Consider the following 21,314-nt stretch of genomic DNA (forward strand, 5'->3'; position numbering starts at 1 on the left):
CTTACACTTTAAATACAAAATCTAATATCAAGTAAATCGGATAACTCAGAGTCAGAGTACAAAAAAAGTGATCAGAAATATAATTTGAGTCGTTAGCGAGATTTGTAAGCAACGTAAAATCGGTTTTACAGACTTAATATAGAATAATAACACCTGAAAAAATATGATACTAACAAATTTGACTCGATCCGCTACTCGCGCTAAGCGAGTGAATTCAAATCAGGATATCGACTTGACAACATGAAATTTCCGACAAAGACGACAACATTGTGACGTGACAAATTGAAATTGTCCGTCACAAGGGCTGAATGGCCCGATCGGGGGAGGGCACGGGACCTCTGCTCTCCCGAGACAGTGAGAGAGAGAGAGAGAGAGAGCGTGCGTGCGAAAAGCGCGGGATCGGACGCGAACCCGCTGCTACGCGTTTCCGTATATTTTTTTGTTGAGAGTTAGGATTATTTCGGCGGCAGACAGGATGTGCGACGAGTCTCAGCCGATAGAGAAAACCTGGAGGAGAAAAAGGAAGGCATAGGAAGCAGGACGACGGGGACCCCCTTCGTCAGGGACATGCCCGGTAAGCCCAAGATTAAAAATTCCTTCACCGAACATCCGACAACGGAGTAGGTGCCACTGCCTAAAGATTTGTACCTTCCAGGAGCGAGCAGGGGATGGCCACTCGGGTGCAACAAGCACCCGAGTCCCCGCATACGGAGCGCCGGCAGGAGAGCTGCCGCCCCCGGGACATCCGGAATCCCGAAGGAGAGCAAGGAGCGGCCCTGCCGTGCGCTGCCGCGACGACCGCCTACGAAGGGCAACCCGCGGATCAGGACTCCGCGGGTAAGGATAATTAAGCGCGCGGCCGCAAGGATCACCGAGGCCGCGCGCGCGGCCGACCTGATAGCGCCGCGAGTGGCCTATCTAGATAATTGGGTCACCGACGTGTCTCCTGAGGGCCCCCGGTTCGGCACTGTCTAGCGAGCGCCTGAAGAGAGTAGAGGTCCCGAGACGGAAGCGCAACTCAGGGAGAGCGAAAGAGGAGAGGACGATAAGGATCGTTATAGGACTGGTGAGACGACGTGGTCATCCTGCTGTCGCCGAATTAAGGTAGCAGGGTGGATGGGTCCCGCATTACCTATCGTTAAGAGATTATGCCGGACTTAGTTGCCGGCCCGTTATAAAATTGCGAGAGATTAGTTTTATCGTCGAGTCACGGTATTAACGTAACGAAACTCTATTGGGAGAAACTACGACCCATCCACTCTCTTGCGTTTCCGCGTATTCTCTCTCCCGCGTGGGCAGTCTTCGCGCGTAACCTTGTCGCGCGAAAATTACCGTGATTTACGCGTTGCCGAATATTGTTCGAGGCGAAAAATCGAAGAGCTCATAAACGCCTTCGAGCTCATTAAAGTATTGATGTTGTCTTAGAAGAAAAGGCGTGATTACGTTTAATTTCGTGTATGGAATTTATGTACGGCGCACGCGGTGCGCCCTTACGCCGGCCCCTTTGTTGTCGCGCATACCGCGCGGATCACGTGCCCGCGGCGTGGAGTAATATACCCGGTGGCGCATCGCCGATTTAGTTAATCATTTTTTTTGTTATTGGGGACACTACCTTGTTGCCGCGAATTAGTTAAGTATTATTCATAACTCGGCATGGCGAACCACCGGTCGTATTGCCTCACCAAACTCTCAACCGTGCGTCTGTGCACGTCGCTTATTTCTGTATATTATATACTCATGTGTCTTATGAACAAAATTTAAATATATGTTTTATTAACTTTAATTCCTCGAGTTATTTCTCGCCGCCACGCACCCGAACCCTTACCCGTACAGAGGCTAGCCGAGCGGGAAAGTTGCCGTCGCGATCTCTCTCTCTCCCGTGATTGACGCCCGCGAGAGGGCTGGGACAATAAGTCCGAGTAAATCAAGACTTAGCGTCCCGCGAATTTATTAATTGAGAGACGGTGCGGCTGCCGCACCTGGCGCCCAACTAAATCGAGATTTTAGTTTTCTTTTTATTTTTTTTGTTGTAATTTTTTTTTGTGATCGGACGGAGAGATCGCGCCGAAGGTAACTGATATTCCGCAGGAGACTTTTCTCCTTACGCGACGAATTGATATTCGCTGCGAATTCCGCGCGATACGGTTATAACATGTAATGAGCCGCGAAATACAGCGATAATCTCCGCTCGCAAAATGACAGAACTCTACGTACGTCGCACACGCGACAACTCTAAAACAATTTACACGTCTTAAACGAGCGAACAAAAGATTCGGCGGTCGGAACATCCGAGTTTAGATCCGACGAAGTCTTCGTGATAATCAGAGAGCACAAATGTCGCTGCGAAAAAATACCATTCGATAGTGGATGCGAATGCGCCGGCGACCGGCAGTTCACGGCTATCGCCGTCTCGCTCATTCTCGCGCGCGCACACTCTCTTCTTGTCGCTTTCGCGCTCTCGCACGCGGTCTTGTCTGCACGATTCTCTCTCTCAACCTCTCTTTACCGCCGAAATAAGCGACGGATTGGTACACGATCTATGCAATTTGCCTCACTCACTCGCACACACGATACTCGACATTTTCCACAAGATGTGATCTTTCAAATACGCGAATACACACGACAAATAAGTTGAGACGGCGCGACGACAACGAACCCCCAAGAGACGTAATTCGCAATATAACTACGACACGTACTTGTTCCGGAATTCTTCGCCGCTTGACCACGATCGCCCTCGCGAAATCCTTAATCCGAAATAATACGTCACTAACGGGCTTAGCCCATACGCTAAATAATAAAAAAAAAACACTAAATTTTGCGATCGCGTTAGCACGGTCGAGGCTCGGAAGTACAAAGCGGACGGGTTACTTGCGTAATACTCAGGGTAGCCTCACCGGAGAAACTCCTCTCTCGTCCTCGGGCCTCTCGAATCTTAATCCTCTAATGTTCGGTCCTCTGCAATCTTACGGTACGTTTCTGTACGTCGAGCGGTCGCGCCAATTTGCCGGGCTGCTGACTCGCTATCGGCAGCCGGGCGAATTCGGCAAGTCAGGGGTGGATTTTCGAAATTAGTACGGACATGTGTGGGGTACTTTTGGTACCCCTCGCGACAACAAATTTTTATACCCAAATCTCGCTGGGGAGGAGCGCTAATTTTTAGGCTTTCACGGCCTGGAACGACGGCCTCCTTATCATATGTTGGTCGCCTGGGTACATGCGGGGAGGACGCGGGAGGCAGAAATTATCCGCGGGCCTTTGGGGGCCTTTCTTGGCGCCTGTTGGCGGGCGCGCTCCTGCGGCTTCCTCTCTCCCCGCGGCCGTTGTGGTGCTGTCTCCTTTAGGGCCACGTGTTCCGTGCATGGTGTTTTCGCCGCTTGCTGATTTGTGGTTTTTCTCCTCGACAATCTCTTAAACCAATATCCGTACAGCAAAGCTCCCGCAATACATAAAAAAATAAAAATAAACTTGTTAATAATAATATCTTTCGCGCCGCTAAGTCTCTTGGGACTCGCTCTCGCTCTCGCTCTCTCTCTCTCTCTCTCTCTCTCTCTCTCTCTCTCTCTCTCGCTCGCTCTCTTGGCGCGGCCGCTCGGCTTTATGGCCGCGCGTTGAGGAGTGACGGACGTCGGGACGACTGTCACTATATTTAGTTCATTTTTGAGGCTTGTGTTTTTGCGCTGTAATGTAAAAAATTGAAAGATTTATTTTAATTTATATAATATAACGCATTGACTTGTTCTTGATTGTGATTTTTTTTGTATAGAATTTTTGCTTGATAAGGACCACAAACCATATGGTCAAAACGTCGCAAAAAATTGATTATTTTTGTGGCGATTAAATAATCTCACATAATATTCATGGCGCCTGACGCACGGCCGCTGCGCATAGTTCAGGGCAGCCAAGTTCGCTCGCCCGTGAGTGAGATACGCGCGGGCAGCTATAATACGCCGTGCGCGCTCAGTATCGGGCACGTCCGCTAGGCGCTGCACGCCGAGTTTGCTTTTCCGTAGGCAAGATTCCTGCTACGAGAAATATAAGCAAGGCCCCCTGCGGAGTTAGACACGATAAGTTTTAGCGGATTCTTGCTACATCTCTCCGCAAGGTGCCTCGACGCCCACACTTTGGTGTTCAAACGCTGGAATAAACGCGACCATGGCGATCAAGGAGAACGTCCCTCCTTCAGGAGGAAAAGATTACGGCATCAGGCGACGAACACGGCCTACGCTGTTACACCTCCTGGCGAGAAAAGGCTCCGGCGTTCCGAGCCAGGATCCAGGCGCATTTCCGCCTTCTGGCGCTTCCTCGCCTTCCTTGGGCGCGTTCTCGCCTCGTGGCGCTTCCTCGCCTTCTTTCGGTGCCCCGCGCCATTATCTCGACGCTTCCTCGCCTCCGTCCAGTGTTCCACGCTACGTCTCCGGCGATCCCCGCCACGACACCGGCGCTTCCCGTCGAAGACCCGGTGGCGCTGCCTTGCCAACACCCGGCGTTCCACGCCACTACGAAGCCAGCGCTCCTCGCCACGAAGCCGGCGCTCTTAGCCAAAACGCCGGCGCTTACCACCATGAATCCGGCGTTTTCCGCCACAATGCCGGAGCTCCACATCATAATCCCGGCGCTTCACGCCACTACTCCGCATCTCCCAGTGAGATTCCGATGTGACCTCATCCTTGTCCGGGGTGGCACGCCAAAATCCTAACGATAGGCCGCCAAGGAATATACGCATCCTAACGGACGTCCCGCTGCCTCTGCTTCGAAACGACATTCAGCGCCCGAACTCCGGCGCTAAACGCCCTAAGTCCGGCGCCAAACGCCATTGCTCCGGTACCAAACACCGCGGCCAGGGGAAGGCCGATTCCGACGCCAAGGGTCTCGCCTACGAGACTATAGCCGAAGGAGATATCTCGAAAGGTGATCCCTCCAACCTCGGTTCCTGATACTACCATATCAGAACCAAAGTTAGACCTGCATCCATCGTCGCCAATTAGTCTCTCCTCGACCGACGGGAGCCCGAAATGACCTCGGACACCCCGTTATTTAACGTCGGTTATTAGTAATACTCTGCCTAGATCGACCCGGACGATTGAGACACAGAGTGAGGAGTGGAAGAATTGAGACCAGGAGAAGACCACGGAAGATCTATAAGCAGTTCCTTGCAAGGAGACACAAGACCAGAAAACATAAACCCGGAAACGTGGGGGCCAGCGACTACGTTCCTATTGATTTTTTTACACACACTTACACGCCTCCACATGTAAATAGGAAATAAACCATGTTTTATTAATTAAACACGAGTAAATTAATAGCGAACCTTGCGACTTCCTAAGCGTCTATACTTTTCTGCGAAAACCAAATAGTAGTAAGTATCCTACAATTTTAAATAAATTGTTGCCAGTGTGTCAAGTTATTATTATATTTATTATATAATATCTTATTACGGATTTAATTACATGTCCAACATAAATTTACATGATTCACGCTTTTATATATGTAAGTCTTATTATTATTTTTTAATTTTATTTTTAATTTTTTTTTATTTCTTTACGTCATCCAATTTTAATTTTTGTTTATTAAATTTTATTTTTATTATCTTTCAATCTTTTAATTTGTTTCGTTTTTCTTTCAAGGAGCCTTACATTTTTTACATAAGTTTCAATATTATGCGCATAATTTAACCCTTTACATCAATTTATAATGTTTTTTCTTTTTTGTAACTTTATTATGATTTACGTGAATTGTATGGAAAAAAATTGTTGCGTTTTCTTTTTCTTTGTATTTACGACTACTTGTTTTAATATTGTAGCCTGAAGAGGACCCAATTCCAGGGTTGAAACGTTGCCTGTTTAATAAATAACTTTTTATTATTAGCCAGTGTTGTCAATTTAAACTCACAACCTTGATTTTTAATTGACTGGCAATTACAATATATTTTACCTTGATAAAATATCTTGTAAAATATTCAGCTTTTGGAGTCATATCTTAATACTTTTATGCATGTAATAATAAGACCAATCAATTAGTGTAAAAACAACACAATTGCTTTTAAGAAAAAGTATGCAGCTGTATGTTGAAAATTACATTTTTAAAACAATTATCTATTTTCTTTGTACTAATTATAGCCGCGCTTTCGATAATTCCTTTCTTATAATTGCGACTGCATCAGAATAATTTATTTGTGCGCCGGAAGAAAATATAGACGTTAGTTAATATGTTCAATTAATCTGAAAATTAAAATTTATTCAATTCAAATTCGAACTCTTGAACAGACAGGACGCAATCAAGTAAGCGTGAAAATTATAAGAGTGCGAGATTTCCAAGTCGAACCGAGTTATTTTCTGGATGAAATCTGGTCGTATAGTGCCTCAAATTCGGCAAATAAATTAAAGTCGAGCTACCTCTGACCGAATGACTCTAAACAATTGGAACATGACAATATAATTCTTCCAATCAATTGCGGGTTGATAGATTTATTTGTCTCGAGTCCACTTATTTTTCCTGTCATTATTGGTCTCGAAAAAATTAAAAACAACTTGGGCAGTCCGAAAGCGGCGTTTTGTTTCAGAGTTCGAGAGACGATTTAACGGCTGGATTTTAATATTATACTTTCTCAAACACTAATTGAGCTCATTATTCTGTATAAAAAAAGTATTAGGGTTAGATTAAGAAAGATTGAATATTTGACAAGATATATTTTATCTTATGTCAAAAAAATGTTTACTTCAAACCTTTATAGATTAAAAAGTATTTAATAAAAAAACACTTTATTATAAGTTTTTTAAAAAAGCTTTTGACAATGAGATAAACTACAATAATATGCATTAAAAAATAAGTTATTCTTTTTAAGAAATTGACGGTGACCTTTACACGACTGTCCAAGGTCAAATTATTGTTATCATCTTACGGTCTTCTTGAAGCCATACAAATTTGTTTGAAATATTTTTCGATTTAATGCAGTGTTTCTGAGATATTTTAATCCTTTAAAATGGATTATTCTGTATAATATATGTATATGATAAAATTTAAGAATGCTTCACAATATTTTGCAAATATTTATTAAAATATTTGCTCTTATTTTGTACTTTTTGCCATTTCCCGAGCAACTATTGGATTTGATTGTAAAAAAAGATACTAGTTTAGAGGCAATTAAATTTTCATAAAATACATATCAATCACATCTTTGAAGTGTTGCTTAGCTAGAAAGTTTCTGTATTGACAGGAACAGATGATAATCTAATAACACTAAAGAATATACCGTGCAAGTAAATTTTTTACCCTAAATTAAAGATAATTTTAAATTTAACGTATAAGACGGGCAACAAGAGCCAAATCGCGGATGACAATGCGTTATCCTAACGAAACTAAATAATTTTCCGTTAGAATTAAATACCGGTGCACAAGGCACCAAATTTTACTTGGACACGGCCAAGATTTTAAAATATGAAATAATCTCATATTTGAGATTTAATTTCAATACCCCCTTTAACCCCCCTACGGAAAATAAATAAATGAATGCAAGAGAAAAATATAGATCCGAAAATCGCTGAATCGGGAATCGAACCCGAGACCTTTCGCTTGCCGGGCGACTGCTCTTCCAGCTGAGCTATTCAGATCCTTTCGATTCTATACTTTTCTCTGTTATATATATTAATGTTGGTAAACAAACGCATTTTTAAGCCAGCGTGTATCAATATAAGAGTTTTAACAAGGCTCTGTAATATAAATATAAATTTAACGTATAAGACGGGCAACAAGAGCCAAATCGCGGATGACAATGCGTTATCCTAACGAAACTAAATAATTTTCCGTTAGAATTAAATACCGGTGCACAAGGCACCAAATTTTACTTGGACACGGCCAAGATTTTAAAATATGAAATAATCTCATATTTGAGATTTAATTTCAATACCCCCTTTAACCCCCCTACGGAAAATAAATAAATGAATGCAAGAGAAAAATATAGATCCGAAAATCGCTGAATCGGGAATCGAACCCGAGACCTTTCGCTTGCCGGGCGACTGCTCTTCCAGCTGAGCTATTCAGATCCTTTCGATTCTATACTTTTCTCTGTTATATATATTAATGTTGGTAAACAAACGCATTTTTAAGCCAGCGTGTATCAATATAAGAGTTTTAACAAGGCTCTGTAATATAAATATAAATTTAACGTATAAGACGGGCAACAAGAGCCAAATCGCGGATGACAATGCGTTATCCTAACGAAACTAAATAATTTTCCGTTAGAATTAAATACCGGTGCACAAGGCACCAAATTTTACTTGGACACGGCCAAGATTTTAAAATATGAAATAATCTCATATTTGAGATTTAATTTCAATACCCCCTTTAACCCCCCTACGGAAAATAAATAAATGAATGCAAGAGAAAAATATAGATCCGAAAATCGCTGAATCGGGAATCGAACCCGAGACCTTTCGCTTGCCGGGCGACTGCTCTTCCAGCTGAGCTATTCAGATCCTTTCGATTCTATACTTTTCTCTGTTATATATATTAATGTTGGTAAACAAACGCATTTTTAAGCCAGCTTAAGCGGTTAAATACCGGTGCACAAGGCACCAAATTTTACTTGGACACGGCCAAGATTTTAAAATATGAAATAATCTCATATTTGAGATTTAATTTCAATACCCCCTTTAACCCCCCTACGGAAAATAAATAAATGAATGCAAGAGAAAAATATAGATCCGAAAATCGCTGAATCGGGAATCGAACCCGAGACCTTTCGCTTGCCGGGCGACTGCTCTTCCAGCTGAGCTATTCAGATCCTTTCGATTCTATACTTTTCTCTGTTATATATATTAATGTTGGTAAACAAACGCATTTTTAAGCCAGCGTGTATCAATATAAGAGTTTTAAAGATAATTTGTTAAGAAAAAACAATATGCGACCTAGCATTATGTAGCAAAATATATTTACTTTCCGAGCTTTTAAATTTTTCCAATCTTATACAATCATTTGAAACTGATTACTCTAAGTTTTATCATGTGTTCTTTGTGGCAGATTTTCATTCAATATACATATAGTATATACAAGGTGTAACTAAACGAACGAATACAAAACATATCATCAAGTGCAGGCCAACAAATTAAATCGAAAAGTCCTGAGCCATTTTTTAATTTAAGTTTTATTTTTGACGCTATAAATTGTTAAAGTTTGCCAATTAGCGCGTGGCTACAACGGTAGATAGCGTAGGCGCCTTAGTAGACGTACTAAGGGCTACTAGATGGCGGTCGCGGGCCTCGAGAGCATCGAGACTCAAGTAGACATCGACTTAGTAGGCCTTAGTATGCTGTTTTCCGTATATAGTCACGCGCTATTTGGCACACTTTAACAATTTATGGCGTCAAAAATAAAACTCAAATTAAAAAATGGGTTTTTCGACTTAATTTCTTGTCCGGCACCTGATGATGTGCTTCGTATTTGTTCGTTTAGTTACATTTTGTATATACAGAGTGTCCCAAAAATAACAGATTACCCTCTAACTCTTCAGTATTGAAGTTTCAAGAAAAATGACCTAAATAAAAGTTGCAGGAATTAAATAAGTTACCTTATGATGACCTTGACTTTGACCTTAATCTCCATTTTCAAGGTTATTTGAAGGTCAACTCATGTTTCTTCAATGGAAACCCCTATTTTTGACCTTGGATTCTAAAAAAGCGGAAAATTTTATGTTCAGATACCCTCTGATAAACTTAATTCCTGCGGCTCACTATTAGAGAATGCCGGCTGGAACTCTGGCAAGTTTCGACGATGAAGTCGGCATGTTTTTTGTAGTTTAGATATTGCTGAAAAAGATTCAGTCCTCACTGGTTAGATTTCTCGACGCCAAAGAAATCTTTTAATTGATTGAAAATTAACCGCGATAAGCTGTTTTTCTGATATGTGCTTCTTTACTACTTTGACCTCAAAAAAACTGCAGCTGAAACGCATTGCTCATTATTCAAAGTGTATGGTGATGAAATTCCACCGGAAAGAACATGTACAGTTTGGTTTGAATGCCGATCTGATCAGCAGATTCTACTCCTTCTTTTATGGGCTTTTGCTAGTGTTACTTAATCCACGTTTAATTAATCAAAAGCGAGGTTCTAGATATTCCGTTAAGTGTAACTAGAATGAATCCAAAGCTGTATAAATTTTGTGTCAAAATCAAAATTGTAGTATGGATTAATGTTAAAAAAGTAGAGGTTTACACTCATGTTGTCATTAGTAAAATATTATGAATGAAATTGACTATACTCATCCGACATTGTTTTGATACAACTACGTATTTCTTTAGAGCACTTCATTATTAAAAAGTTTCTCTCGAATTAAACAATCTTTTTTGGAAATCTTCCAAGTATTTTTTATGTTCAGTCAATTTCTATCTCTAAACTATGGCGTATGTACAACTTAGTGAGTAGGAACGATTAACACTATTACGAAGTTGGAGTGATCTTCAACGTTTTTACTCGCAAACTCGAACAATATTTAATCAAACGTTCTGAAATGATGATCAACTGTTAATTTTGAGATCCACAGTCATTCAAACTATGCAGCAATATAAAACTACTGGTGGAGTAAAAGATCGCCAGATATCTAGATAGCCTAAATCAGTTACAAATGAGGAGAATCAGATGGAGATTGCACAAACATTTGTAGAAAACCCTCATCTTCCTATTTGCAACGCAGCTGAACAGCATGAAAACACTCGAGCATCTGTTCATAAAATCTTGAAGTTAATTAAATTTTATCCATATAAAGTTCACTTTAGTTTTGATTTGTACAGCATATTGTCTGGTAAGAAGATTGATGATAATGATAGGATGTTTTCCTTGGATGTGGTGTCTTTGTTTACGAACGTTCCTCTGGATCTTGCGATTGACGGTATTAACGATAGATGGGATCACATTGGAATAAATACTAAAATACCGAAAAACGAATTTTTGGGGGGTATAAAATTCATATTGACTTCTACATATTTTACATTTGATGACATAATTTATAAACAGACGTTTGGGACCCCTATGGGGTCACCGTTATCACCAATTATTGCAGACCTGGTTATGCAAGATCTTGAGGATACAGTTCTCAAAGCGTTGAATTTGGAATGTTTGTTTTATTTTCGTTATGTGGATGACATAATAGTGGCCACCTCTATGACTAATATGACTCAGATTGTGAATAATTTTAACAACTATCATGAAAGACTTAAATTCACGGTCGAACAAGAGGTTAACCATAGCTTGAATTTCTTAGATTTATCACTTAAAATTATTAATAACAAAATATATATAGACTGGTATCAAAAAGAAACCTTCTCAGGAAGGACGTTATCATTTTATTCAAACCACCCACTATGCCACAAAATAGGAATAATATATAACCTTGTAGACAGATGTCTATTGCTATCACATCCACTATTTTTTAATAAAAATTTGGAGTTAATTATTAATATACTCAGAAGCAATGGTTACCCTCTTGATCTGATTTTTAACAAAATTAATCATCGGATAGAACACATCATATCTAAGGGGAGCATTATAGAGAGACAGGCCAACATAGAAAGAACAAAAAGTATAAGAAATGACTCGGTCAATAAAAAATTCTTTGTCATTCCGTATATAGATGGGATCTCAGAAATGATTGTTTCCTCGGTAAAAAATAAAAATTGTATGGTAGGGTATAGATGTCTCAACAAACTGGACAATATTATTAAAGCGCAGAAAGATAAAACTAAACATCCATGCAATTCGAATGTGGTTTATAAGATCAGTTGCAATAATTGTAATGCATCTTATGTAGGCCAAACAAAGAGGCAATTGCAGACGCGAATAAAAGAACATAAAAATAATATTAGGTTGGACTCAACGAAACATTCAGTAATTTCTGAACACATAATAAATGAACATCATACTTTTAATTGGGACAATGTTAAGATCATGGACAACGAAAATAATTATTATAAAAGACTCATTTCTGAGATGCTACATATCAAGGAACAAAAAAATGGACTAAATTTAAACAAAGATACTGAGTTACTTAGCGAGTCGTATTTTGATATTTTGGATATATTAGCGAACAAGAAATAATAATAGGACAAATAGGACATTAACGAGTAAAACATAGATATTAGATCATATATAAACACGCACGCTCTCCGATCAAGTAGAGTTTAAAATGAGCTGTCTTTCTGTATTGTTGGTTTGTTATGTGTCATCCTTAATAACTGTTAATAAGTAGCAAAATTATCAAGAAGAACGATGATAGGTAAGCATACTACCAATTGTAGGGGATACATATTATAATTTGGACATGCGTTGATCGGTAATTTTTTATAAATCGCAGCGCCTACGGAACGGGTTAATTTCTCGCATATTAACGATGAAACTATCCGAGATCTGAACAAAATCAGGGATCATATCGAGGCGAACATTGTTGGACAGGACGGATTGAAACACGCGTTAATTACTCAAAAACTCTTGATTCTGAATAACTATAATTAAATTTCGATATTATGTGAATTGTAAGAATTTATATTTCAATAATTATACTGAAGAAGACCGCGTGCGGTCGAAACGTTTATAGAATGATTGTAATTTGCGTTAGTTTTAATATAATGACTGTAGTTTTATAATTTATACATGTAATAAATGGTAGTTGACTGAACATCTCGAATATTCAGCTCGATAAGTTGGCCTTATATTTATCACTTTAAAGTTCACTTAGTTCAGAAACTCAATAAAGACGATGCCGATCGTCGAATAGAATTTTGTGATGATGGATTTGCACGACAAGGACCAAGATTTTTCTTACAATGTAGTATTTTCTGATAAATATACTTTCACATTAAAGGGCGAAGTGAATAGACACAACTGCAGATATTGGAGTGACACCAATCCACGCTGGATGCAAAAATCTCTTACTCAATATCCACAGAAATGAATATCTGGGCAGGTATTTTGAATAATTCAATAGAGGTTCCTTTTTTTATTGATGGTAATTTGAACGCCGCAAAATATCTGGATATGTTAAGGAATCAAATAATACCAATAATAAGAGAGATTGCAGGTAATTTGAACAAATTTGGTTTCAACAAGATGGAGCAGGACCTCATTATGCCATAATTGTTAGCGATTTTCTTAATAATCAGTTTCATCATCAATGGATTGAAAGAAGAGGTGAAATCAAATGGCCTCCTCGATCCCCAGATCTGACACCTCTTGGCTATTTTCTGTGGGGTTATCTGAAGAGTAGAATCTATGAAACAAAGCCAAATGATATATATGAGCTCCGAAATCATATTATCCGAGAGTGTATCTTGATAAACCAAGATATGATAAGAAGATCTGCTTCTGATTTTTATTAATGTACGACATATTGTCAAGAGATTGGAGGCCTTTAATTTGAACATTTAATCCACTATATACACCTCCTTCTTTTCGGCCACAGAGCCAAACGCGATGTTATTGCAAAACTTAAGCAAGAAAGTTAGGAAATCTGAGAATCTGTATCCTATGGTTAAGATCTCAAGAATTCTCCTTGTTCCTCTTCTAACTTCCCCTGTAAAGAAATAGGCAAGAAAAATATTGGTCCGAAAGTTGGCTAAATCGGGAATCGAACCCGAGACCTTCCGCTTGCCGCGCGAATGCTCTTCCAACTAAGCTATTCAGACACTTACGAAACAATACTTTTCTCAATGCTTTCACCCCCTAAAGCGTCGTAATTAGGCTCAGACGCGAATAAACAATAATAAGAATATTAGATCGGCTCTTTTAATATAAACACGATGTACACCTCCTTTTTCTCGGCCACAGAGTCAAACGTGATGTTATTGCGAAAATTAACCAAAAAATTAAGGAATTTGAGAATCTGTATCTTATGGTTAGATCTCAAGAATTCTCCTTGTTCCTCTTCTAACTTCCCCTCTAAAGAAATAGGCGAGAAAAATATTGGTCCGAAAGTTGGCAAAATCGGGAATCGAACCCGAGACCTTCCGCTTGCCGCGCAAATGTTCTTCCAACTGAGCTATTCAGACACTTACGAAACAATACTTTTCTCTTATTCTATCTAAACATTTAAGCTTATTTCTATCTAAGCATTAAAAATAGTATTAATTATAAAAAAAGAAGGGCCATAAAAGCTATTAAACGTAAGACAGTTAACAGTTGATATTAAGAAAATTCATTTAAACCAAATAGTAATTACATAAAAAGTCATCATTTGCGAACATTTCGGCTGACATTTTAAGCGTTTTTCAGCGCAATACATAGATTTTTAATTATAAATTGAACCTTACAAATTAAATTTAAAAAGAGATTGTAACATTAAATATTAAAAACGGTTATTGACAATGTCAAGAAAACATATAAATATCAAAACAGTTATTGATCTCGTTACATATGTTGTTAAAAAAGTTATCGAGTATAACACCAGTAATGCTGATACATACTGAGTTCAAGCGACCGTACAATACAATTATTTATAAGTATTACCCTTTAATGGTCAAAGAAAATATCTTGATTCAATTTTCATGATGTAATAATGTTAAGTATTTGATTGAGATCTATATAAACAATATCTAATTATTCATTATGATCTACTAAGAAAAATGCACTATACACTTACTCCAACAAATTGGTGATTTTTTATATAGATGTTTCAAGTATCAGGTCTGACATTTTTTTAGATGTTTCAAGTAAAGACAAAACAAAACGTCTAACCATCACGGCTCTCAGATATCAAACGAGACAGTAACTCAGTGTTTAACCCCTGTATATCAAGGCTTGTTTTTTGGCCCTGATGATTTTGGTAGAGACTCTAAAATGTTATTATATACCAGTAAATATTCAATGTCATTTTGTAGATTCAATTCATTAGATTGTCTTTTTATATATAACATTTCCGATATTAATCTATTATTATAATATGGTTCTTTATCTAAAATTTTTACTTCATCCCAGTCAAAATCATGGAATGTCAAAATCAGAACTCAATTCTATGATCAGTAACAACTGACTTATTAAAACAATTTCTATTGATATTTTTTTATGCTCCAATATCCTAGTATTCAATTTTCTGCTAGTCTGACCTACATATGAAACATCACAATTTTTACAGTTGATTTTATATACTACATTAGTATTCGCTCCTTTATCGAATCCGCACATAATTTGTTTTGAGGATTCTACTGAAGAAGACCCGAAGTGGGTCAAAACGTTTAGAATTTAATAAATGAGTTTTATTTGAGATCTCATTTCAATTTATTAATTTTGTGCATGACATCCGCACAGGCTCTGATTGCCGTCGATATTTCATTTTTATTATTATTTAATCCACTAGTTTTCCATTCACACATAAGTGAGAATCCAATCCCAGAAGCGACCTTCATCTTGCATTTATTGGCCGAATAACTTAGATCTTGCCTTCAATGGCTGGATCATTACTTCAGTGGCTAGATTTGGGGTCTGAAAATTCAGCTTGCTATGCAGGCAATGGTTACCTAATATTTTGTTCAATCAAGTGAACATTGGGAACGTATTCCATTACTACACGGTGCTCTCAAATAATTATTTGATCTTCAAATAACCGCTACAGTTCATTTCGATTTTCATAGATACATATTTGAACGTGAAATTTTCCGCTCTTTCAGAATTTGAGATCAAAAATAGGGGTTTCTATTTAATAAACATGAGTTGACCTTCAAATGATTTTGAAAATGGAGATCAAGGTTAAAGTCAAGGTCATCATAAGGTAGCTTACTTAAATTCTCACAACTTTTATTCAGGTCATTTTTCTTGAAACTTCAATACTGAAGAATTATTAGGATGGTCCGTTATTTTTGGAACACCTTGTATATATAACACTTGCAAATCATTAGTTTTTAGTTTTTGTGGCATTCTAAAGTGTGATTGACAATTAACATCAAAATTACTATTTGCAAGTATTATGGATAGAACATCTTTACAAAGAGCAGAATAAATTAATTTATGTATATACTTATAGCGACGTTCTTTCCTTATTGAAATTCATATCAAATGTACATAACGATTATAAAACTTTTGGTCGCTCATCTTATTTTGTGAAATAATGTTTAATATTAATTATATTTAACGTTTTGAAAATGTTAATGTTAACATTTCAAAAACACAAAAGGGTAAAAATTTATTAATATCTTAAAAAATTGTATCAATATGTAGAAAGACTAAAACTTTTGTGTAGAATACCCCTAATATATTTTTACATGCATACTCACTCGTGTATGTATAAAGTTTTATTATAAATAAAATATAATGCAACTTACCATTTGTATTTTAGTTATAACAGGTTTGAGAAAAGATATCATTTGTTGATATTTCGGGCCCAATGCAGAAACAAAATAATATACATACATAATTACATGTATCCCACAATTAAGTAGAGGAACTAATAACGCTCTCTCGTCCAAAATGTATTTTAAATAAACCCAACAAAAAAAATATTAGAGACATGATGATAGACGTGCAAAGTGGAAACTTGATTCTGTTTCTTCCTCAACACAAATATACAAGTTTCTATCAGATCGAATATTTTTAATATAAATAGCCACCATAAAGAATTGAACATCTGAAACAAAACTTTGATAAAATCAAGCACACAAAGTGCTATTAAAAAAAAATAAAAAAAATATTGGCTATATATATATATATATATATATATATACATAGACAATATTTTGTTACATACATAGACAATATATATATAAAATGTGAATAATAACGAACAACAGGAAATATCTCACAGTAATTATCACAAAAATATCTGATTAAAAACGGAAATGAAAGAATTTTAAATTAGTATAATATTAAATGAAAAAAATTACTTAATTGTGTACTAATTTGTGTAATAATGATCTGCTCAATAATTATCGATAATATAATTATATTAATATAATACTTTTCTAACACTGTCTTAATTTTCTCTCTTCGAAACTGAAATTATTACGACTTTTAAAATTTATATATTTGTAATTTGCAAACATTTAATGTGTAAGTAGAAATAATATGAAGGCTCTATTGAACCAAAAGTTTGATCTTAGAACTTCTTTTTTAAACAGCTGACAATTTCTTGAGTAGAATATAAGGCCACTCATAATCTTATATTCCATATTATCATATTTACTCTACTCGCTTTCACATTGTCTATTTATATTTAAAAATTATTTACAACTTATTTTTCAAACAGACAATATATAATCTATAACTAATTATAATATTACATATAATAAAAATATACTTTAAGCGTATTGGGAGAATGCGGAAATGGCTCTGAACACAATACGCCATATTTTGAAAACCAGCCAAAAGATATATGTTCTTGTACCATCCATAAGTTTGCTAAAATTTGTATAAAGTTATAAAGCAATATCAAGGTTTTCAATTTATATGGCGATCGACCTGTCATGTAGTGAGGTCCAATATAAAGAATAAAATTGTAGCAGAAAAATATTTGGAAAGAATATAGAACATTGCAGTCACATGGTGAGTGTATGTGTGTCTTTATTATTATTATTATTATATTATATACATTGTAATATATATATTACATAATAAAAACTTTTACATGTGTAGGATGAAGAAGCAGAGAGACAAAAGAATGAAGAAACAGCATAAGAACAGCAATAAATTAGAAAATAAATAAAAAAAAAAATAATAAAGAAATTAGAAAATAAAAAATAAAAAATAAAAAACAATTAAAAAAAAAATAAAAAATAAAAAACAATTAGAAAATAAATAATAAAAATAAATTAGAAAAAAAAAAATTAGAAAATAAAAAATAAATTAGAAAATAAAAAAATTAGAAAATAATAATAAAATTTTTTACAAAAAAAAAACTCCCGACTGCTGCCAACAAAGTTTTAATGTTTAAATTAAAAAATAATGTTTAAATTAGAAAATAAATAAAAAAAAATAATAAAAAAATTAGAAAATAAAAAATAAAAAATAAAAAACAATTAGAAATAAATAAAAAATAAAAAACAAAACAAAAATTAAAAATAATAAAAGAACAAAAAAATTATAAGTATAAAAAATAAGCTTGTAAAAGTTGGAAATAATCACACATAAATAAAGTCTGTTGTTTATTATATAATTTTTCTTATTTAAATTTATTGTTATCATACATATTTAGCGCTATATAATTTACAAAAATTTCAGATTTTTGAATTCAAAAAATTTTTTTAATTATAATTATTATTATTAATTCTACAATTTACAAGAGCAGTCGGGAGACGCCGCGCGTCTAAAAACTGTAACGTCCGTTGAGTATCGATATTTGTGTTTGTGTCTATTTATTACATAAAACGTGCGCGTGCGTATATGTCTCAAATTTAGCGCGGCGTCTCCCGACTGCTCTTGTAAATTGTAGAATTAATAATAATAATTATAATTAAAAAAATTTTTTGAATTCAAAAATCTGAAATTTTTGTAAATTATATAGCGCTAAATATGTATGATAACAATAAATTTAAATAAGAAAAATTATATAATAAACAACAGACTTTATTTATGTGTGATTATTTCCAACTTTTACAAGCTTATTTTTTATACTTATAATTTTTTTGTTCTTTTATTATTTTTAATTTTTGTTTTGTTTTTTATTTTTTATTTATTTCTAATTGTTTTTTATTTTTTATTTTTTATTTTCTAATTTTTTTATTATTTTTTTTTTATTTATTTTCTAATTTAAACATTATTTTTTAATTTAAACATTAAAACTTTGTTGGCAGCAGTCGGGAGTTTTTTTTTTGTAAAAAATTTTATTATTATTTTCTAATTTTTTTATTTTCTAATTTATTTTTTATTTTTTAATTTTTTTTTTTCTAATTTATTTTTATTATTTATTTTCTAATTGTTTTTTATTTTTTATTTTTTTTTTAATTGTTTTTTATTTTTTATTTTCTAATTTCTTTATTATTTTTTTTTTATTTATTTTCTAATTTATTGCTGTTCTTATGCTGTTTCTTCATTCTTTTGTCTCTCTGCTTCTTCATCCTACACATGTAAAAGTTTTTATTATGTAATATATATATTACAATGTATATAATATAATAATAATAATAATAAAGACACACATACACTCACCATGTGACTGCAATGTTCTATATTCTTTCCAAATATTTTTCTGCTACAATTTTTTTAATTAATATAATATAATATAAATAGAGAGATAAATAAAAAAAAATAGCTAGATAGATAGATTGATAGATAGAGAGAGACAGATGACAAAGACAGATGACAACAATATCTTATATCAAATACGTAAACTTGTACGCAGTTATAATTATGGCTTTGACAAATATATTAACTTTCTTATGGCTATATAAGTTTATACATTATGTAATCACAAGTAAGTTTATATATTTGTATAGCCTTAATTATTATTACATATGTGAATAATCTTTTGTAGTAGATAATTGGCTATGTAAGTTAATATATTTGTCTGCATTGCCATAATTATTGGTGCGCTAATATCTTTGTATAACTATAAATATATTTGTATACATATTTTTAATTAATTATATAATTATTATATAATATACAAATAAGAGAAAAAATAACTATATACATTTATACAATTATATATGTGGATATTTATAGCAATGTGGCTACGTAGCAAATTTAATAGCAAATAAGTGGCTACGCAGACAAATATAAATTCATATAGCCATGTTATGACTACAACAGATTAATTATATTATTAATTATATTATATATTTTTATTAATTATTAATAACAAGACTTACTCGTTTTCTATTATTAATAATGTTTTCTTCTTCAGATATCTTCAAGCGAGTATCTTCTTCCTACATATAAATAAAGAAACAATAAATAAATAATAATAACAATATTCTAAATAAAGAAAAAAACAATAAATATAAAAGAAGAAACTTACTCCTTTATTTATATCTTCTTGAGATATATCCATAATAATACACTTCACTTAATATTGTTGTTGACAATAACACGCAACAGGTGACAGCTAACCTATCCTATCAGTCCCGTCATTATTACTTCGAGATGTATATACCAATGTCACCAACATTCCCTATCCGGATACTACAACGAATCTCATTGGTGAATCATTTTTCCTCTTAGGTTCACACAGCAGCCAATGAGAGACCGTATTGACGAAATAATACTCATTTTTCACTTTTTATTAATAGAATAAATAACGATAATAATACGCTTTAAACCTTCCTTGATTAATAAGAAACTTATGTTCCAAAGTTGATATAAAACTATGCAGTAGTTATCGAGAATTAAGGTCACGACCGATCCGGGCTCGATGAAACGCATACTTCCTCTCTTTTCGCCAACCTACGGTTGGCAGCAGTCGGGAGAAAAATACAAATATCCAAAAATTATCATCATTAATGGAAATGGTGAAGATATTAATGGCCATTCACGACTTAACGGAGCTGTAAAAAATGCAACAGTTTTTGAAATAAAATATACAGTGTGCACAAATCCTATATAATAAAATTTAAATTAAAATAAATTGTTATAAATAGCTCTCAACATAAAAAAATAGAGTAAATGGCAATAGGAGCCTAGCACCGTACGTCAGGTGCAAAAAATCTTAATAAAAATGACAATCTTATCTAAAGACACACTTATCTAAAGTTGACATCGCGAAATTTATTATTCATACAAGTAGACAAATGTTTCACACATAATCTCAACAATAATAGCGGACATTTCGAATCCTTCTTAGGGCCATCTTCAGCGTTAATAAAGTCTAAATCATCCCATATGAACAAAAATTAGAAGATAAAAAATAAAGGTTTATATCTACGACCAGACAAATTTTCCATTAAAAAATCCATAACAAATCCGCCAATCCGATAGAGTAATTAAAATCAAATCTCTAATTATCGTCATCATAACGCCCACACAATATTAAATTCCTTCAAGATTGATAAGCCAGGAGCAGAAAAACACAGGCCACCATAATGAGAAACTCATTAGAGTCGTATCATAAAATTTAAGAAATTAAGCAATAAATTATAATTGTAGTTATTCAAGAAGTCAAAGTAAATAACTAATTTTTATTACTCATAATCGGACACCAAAAACAAAAAATATACACAGCTTATAATGGATATGGTCAAGTAATTGTAACTACATCACAAAGAATTTTTGTTTAAAAAATTATACAACCTTCTCAAACGGAAGGCGAACTTGAGATATTCAAATATAAATTTAACATATATAAGATAGGCAATAAGAGCCAAATCGCGGATGACAGTGCGTTATTCTAAACGAAACTAAATTTTTTCGTTA

At 34.8% G+C, this 21,314-nt stretch overlaps 1 long non-coding RNA gene and 1 pseudogene across 2 annotated transcripts; both read right to left on the minus strand.

Moving 5' to 3' along the window:
• Positions 1-2,155: 2,155 nt before the first annotated feature.
• LOC114934545 (very long chain fatty acid elongase AAEL008004-like) lies at positions 2,156-17,454 on the minus strand (annotated as a pseudogene). Its single transcript, XR_014926329.1, has 3 exons — positions 17,266-17,454; positions 16,295-16,596; positions 2,156-6,629 (listed from the first exon to the last, which is right to left on the minus strand). The product of XR_014926329.1 is annotated as a very long chain fatty acid elongase AAEL008004-like (transcript).
• Positions 17,455-18,944: 1,490 nt separating this feature from the next.
• On the minus strand, positions 18,945-20,371 carry LOC146719855 (uncharacterized). Its single transcript, XR_014926330.1, has 4 exons — positions 19,924-20,371; positions 19,775-19,834; positions 19,107-19,155; positions 18,945-19,022 (listed from the first exon to the last, which is right to left on the minus strand). It is a non-coding gene; the product is annotated as an uncharacterized LOC146719855 (long non-coding RNA).
• Positions 20,372-21,314: the final 943 nt, after the last annotated feature.

The sequence above is a fragment of the Nylanderia fulva genome, unplaced genomic scaffold, assembly GCF_048542155.1.
Source record: "Nylanderia fulva isolate GAGA-0341 unplaced genomic scaffold, ASM4854215v1 Scaffold834, whole genome shotgun sequence".
Lineage (NCBI taxonomy): Eukaryota > Metazoa > Arthropoda > Insecta > Hymenoptera > Formicidae > Nylanderia > Nylanderia fulva.